Source organism: Anabas testudineus, chromosome 22 (genome assembly GCF_900324465.2).
Source record: "Anabas testudineus chromosome 22, fAnaTes1.2, whole genome shotgun sequence".
Classification (NCBI taxonomy): Eukaryota; Metazoa; Chordata; class Actinopteri; order Anabantiformes; family Anabantidae; genus Anabas; species Anabas testudineus.
In genome coordinates, this window is record NC_046630.1 from 13,083,393 (window position 1) to 13,088,897 (window position 5,505).

Consider the following 5,505-nt stretch of genomic DNA (forward strand, 5'->3'; position numbering starts at 1 on the left):
AAGGAACGGCAACGTTGCCGGGTTCCAATTAACCAAGCATCGGACAGACGTGGTTTCACTTCAGCAGCGACGGGGAAATAACTGAAGTGCTGCTAAATGAAATCTGAAGTCTTAACAGATGGACTGGGCTGTCACCGACTGTGCTGGTTCTCATCCATGTCTTCATAATCTTTCTGGCAGGAGCTTGAAAAGTTCACCCTTGCTGGACTTCAGTGAGTCACTCAGTCCGTAGGCACACTTTAACACATGTCTTAAAAGCAGTCTCACAATTCTCTTAAGCTTAAGACACAATAAAAACAATTCAATAATTTATATGTGTTGTTATTATGTGTGTGTATATATGTGCTGAGAAATGACACATCTGACAAATGCATCACCTCTTAATCTGGAAAAAAGTCTGTACCTTAAAACACAGATTATTCATCAGCGTCGGCTGTGAATAATTCTTTTACATTACCCAGACATTACCCAGACGCTTTCTTCAATTCTCTTTCTATCATCGTTTCTCATGTTGTTCACAAGGGTGTGTGTTCAACTTTCATGCTGTTACACCACGATCCTGAGGAGGGCAGCAGTGATTTTCACTTGGGCAGCGGCCATAGGTGAAGCCAGTGGTTTAGCATTGAGGGAAATCACATGTGCAGTGACTGCTCCAGAGATCACAGCAATGCATTTAATTGTCTGATAACAAGAAATGTGCTGATGTAACAGTTACCATGAGCACAGACACGAACGGCACATCACAAAAGAAGTCAGTCCAAAAGGCAGAAGGAAAGAAAAAAGGATGGCCGGCCCCTTCTCCTTCCTTCTTTAATATTCATCTCTTCAAGCACATTTGTTATTACTATTAGCTTTAATTTGATGTTGGAACTGGAAAAAAGAATCTCAAAGTCTGAGGAGCACACTGAGAAAGTGCTGCAGTTTTGAAGAAGGGTTGTGTCGAAGTGCCCGTTCTGTTCTCGGTGAGGTAGCAACGAAAGGAAATTAAATTTGTAAATCAATGAATCTTTGTTGTTGTTGCATCTAATATATTTGCCCTATACTCCTTTTTTTCTCACTCCCTTCACTCCTGTTTTCCTCCCCCTCCTCTCCTCTCCTCTTTTTCTCTTCTCCTCGCTCTTGCCCTTATTTTCCCTTCGCTATCCAGCAGATCTATATTGAGCTGTAAGTCTCTGGAGTCCCTGAGGGCCAATGGATGTTTAAAATTCTTGCCAGTAACCTCTCTATCACTTGCTTTCGTCCTGCTTGCCACGCCACCAGAGGGGGGCATAAGGAGACATCCATCTTCTCCTGGCCTTTCTGAATATTTCACTAAACCTCAGAGTGCCAGTTATACACTCAATGTCCATTTGACCCTCCTGCCTCAAAATCACAGCAGGGATCTCCCAGGTAAAATACTTTAATTTGACTTTGATATACCGAGAGACCTTTTGTCGTGTGGTGAGCTGGTTTCTTTGAAGTTTCTAGGAATAAATAGTTTTTAAAACTTCACTAAGTTCACAGTAGCTGCATGGCAAAGAGGTTTAGAAGGGATTGTGCACGGTTACTATACTGCCATGCATATATTGCTATCATTGTATACTGGTATAAACCATGTTGATACAAGCCACACACAATCTCTGGCCTTGCTACTCTGGCTTTTCTTCTGTTAAGTGAGTGCTGGGTGTGCATAATACTATATCACGCTCAGATACTACAAACCAACTAGGCCCAGAGGCATTCACCTGTGTCTCCTGGTTGATGATTCATCCTCACATATATAAATACAACATTACCTTTGCATTAAGACACATTTAGAGCAACAATATGACACACTGTACACAAATCTACATCATCCCAAGGAGAGAACGAACGGTAAAATATGATCAGATGCTGTGCTGTTCTGGGTACAGTTCGTTTTTCATATTCTCCTTTTCAGCTCAGGTGAGAAAAATAGTTAACAGAAAAAAAATCTACATCATGCTGAATAGTTCACCTGTGTGTTCATCTGTTTGCTCAAAAATTAATGCGTTTTCCAGGGGATTGGTAGAAGCAAGCCTCTTATCTGTCCATCATGGTGCTGGGGGCAGGTTGTCGGTGGGAGGAAATGCCACCTGGGTGGTAACTCATTCGAGGCATCCCACAGAGATGGGAAACGGATGTTTATGGCAGACATGCTGCGAGGAAAGCACTCATTCGTCATCAGCTGAAGAACGCTGGCTGGCGTCAGCGTCGGTGATTCATCTCCTCGGCTGAAGCTGGTCGGAGAGGGAGACGTCCACGGGGCACGTTTTGGCTGGAGAGCCCTCAGAGCTGTAACACCGCAAGTGTTGAAAAGGCTGGCTGCATGGATGGCTGGCTGCCTGTAGTGCTGAGTGTTATTACACAGGTGTAACGACAGCTTTATGTTCAAAGACCCGCTAGACCAGAGCGCAGAATACAGAATTAGTTTGCAATGATTTCCACTCAGAGGTCTTCATAAATGCTTACGTCTCCAATTGTCTTGGGTGTTCTTGAACCACTCTTTTATCCGTCCTATTCATGTGATCCCCCACCAGCTGGATGCAGCATCAGCAACAGAGCTCAGTTGATCCTTGTTTGATGGACTGATGAAAGTTAATTTTATCACCATTTGGCTGATGGGGAGTAATAATAGGTATTAAAGACTTATTAAGACAGAACATTGCTGTAGTCCAATATCAATCACTGAGCTGGATTACTGTCAGCAAAGATGAATAAATCTACTAATCATGCGATGACCCCAGTTTGCACTGATGAGTCACAGCCAGGTTATAATGTTCAGCCGAATGTCAACTCCCAGGTGAAAGGTCATTCCAGTGACTTGTGATGAACCCTGTGCTGCTTGGTTTAGCTGCCTTTAGTTACCTTACTGTATTTGTTTTTTTGGTTTCTATCTTTTGTTCTGTAAATCGTTTGGAAGTTGTTTGACTTTGTGTGGAATTATGCTTTATAATATTTCCTGCACCTTTCATTTATCCCTAAAGCAGCATTGGTAAACAATGCTTTTGTACTATGAACTTCCAGCCTGAATCGTCCGTGTTATTGTCTTTTGATGTTTAATGAAAAATCCTCTTTCGAAATATTTTACCATTATTACATTTCCATTGTAAGGAGTAGGAGTAGGGAAATCAGTGCAACTTTGGAAATGCAAGTACTAGCCATGCTAAAATGTCCATGTACACCATCTTATGTTAGCATTCTAGCAAACTAACATCTGATAATTGTCCCCACACATGTTAATGTACCATTGACTGGAATTCATCCTGATGGGGAGACAAGTGTCCATATCCAATTTCATGGAAATGCATCCAACAGTTGTCACCAGCTGAACTTATTTAGTGCTAGTGCACAAGGAAAAAGTCGAGGCACCGCTCTGATTCATGTTACGGGGATCGAGAATGTCTGCACAAATGTTTTTACAAATCCCTCCAATAGCTGTTGAGATATTTCAGCTTGGACCAAGCTGGCGAACAGACTTACTGTCAGACATCATCATCCCTGGAGTCAAACCACTTGCGTGGCTACAAACACTCCGGGTTCTGTCTTCTAAATTTCTTAATAAGCTCTAGCTCTGACCAGCAGTCGCTGAGGCAATTCCTCCTGCTATTTATCTGTTTTAACAGCCCAATGAGGCACAGCATCCTGTTTAGAAAGAAAGTTAGGAAATAATTACTGGGATTTCTGCCTTGACTTGCTTAATTTGACGTCACTCCACATCAAATGACCTCCAAAAACCTTTGAGCCACCTGGCAGCAGCCTTATATCCTGTTTTGGAGTCTCGTATGGTGCATCCTACACCTCTCTGTCATCTGTAATAGCACCAGCAGCAGGTTTCATGTCTGGAACAACAACAGAGATCTGGAGACGTTCCCAGACTCAATAGTTGGTGGCCTCTGCCACTGCTTTAATAATCACATCCAGCCAAAAACACAGTCAAACTGCTCAAATTAAAGTTCAGTGGCTTTAAAATGCAACGCATGTACGAACCCTGTACAGTAAAATCATGTTCTTCTCGTGAGATAACAGACACTTCATTAGTTCTTCAAACTTTTATTGGCATTTAGAGATTCCTAAATGTCCCTCTAAGGCACATATTTATTTTAATCAGCCTCTGCTGTCAGGAGGGAAAATGTTTATATGCCAGCGGCGCCTGCATGCGTAATGCTGTCACCCTGGCAGTGGTACCACTTTTCAATAAAAGAGGCACTGAGGCACTGGGCACAGTGGGTTTCGTTGGCAAACACAGTCTGTCAGTGAAGTACATTTGTTTCAGAGGACAGGTATTTAGGGGGATGTTGGAGCACGAGCTCATTAAACCCACTAGGTGTTCTTTACTATAAATCTGATATCAGGACTGAGTCTGATGTTTCTGTGCAGAATCAAAGTGGATGGATACTACAGTGTCTCAATGCATCACACACTTAGACACAAAACTGCTCACATTATCTTGTCTCCTTTGGTTGTAGTGCACACGGCAACACGACACCATGCTATTTCAATTTGGGCTTTGAACTCACACTGATGCTCAGCGTACCTCATTATAATGTAGGTTTTTTTTATTTTTTTTAAGGTCAAGGCAGTGGAAGTGATGCACATAAAAAGAGACAAAAAAATTAGCCAGAATGTTAAGAAATTGAATTTTGCCTGAAGGCCTACAATAGCCTAGAAAAGGAAAGATCTTTATTTGATCCTGAGCACAGTAACCTCTACTCTGTAAACACTGTATGGACACATATTAGCTCGCTTCAAATGATCATTAAACAAGTTTAACAGGCTTGTGTGAGTCTCCTGATGCAAATGTAGCCAACACAAGTTCAGCTGTGGTGCCTGGACTGAGTTTGAGGTGATATCAGGATTTCTATTAAGGCTTTTTTGTCATGCGGACATGAATTTCTTAGAACTTTATATACAGTCCCAAACCTAGTAAACAAAACAGTAAAACAAATAACAATGGTTTGGTCAGCACTGCAGGGACTAGTTGTAATTGTTCTTCCTCACAGGTTTAATAAAAACTCCCATCAGGATGTTTCCCTGCATAGAAAAATTCGCCCTTCAGCCCAGAAGGATGGCTTAAACGTATTAAATCAACATTAAAATCACTGGTGGAGAAACCACTGATCCCTTTGACCTCATGTGCATTTAATTTGCTCGCAGCTCTTCCCCACGTGGGCCCCGTTAATCTGACAGCCTGCACATGTTTACTGATTTCTATCATGGGAATATCCGTGCCTGTTGATGTCCTACCGTGCCAGCTACCGGAGAGAAATCATTTGGAGGAACCAAAAGGAGAAGGAGACTATTCAACAAGATAAAGAAGTGAACCGACTTGATTTCTCTCACTTGATCCTCCACAGCCTGAGAAAGTTACTTCATGGGACAACGCACAATGCAATGATTTGTTTGCAGCGCGTCCTTTCAGCCGAGCGCAGTCACCGCAGCGTCCCCCGGTGCGCACTGGAGCGCGCAGCAAAGTGGATGGCCAGACTGTGCAACTTTGCTGAAATC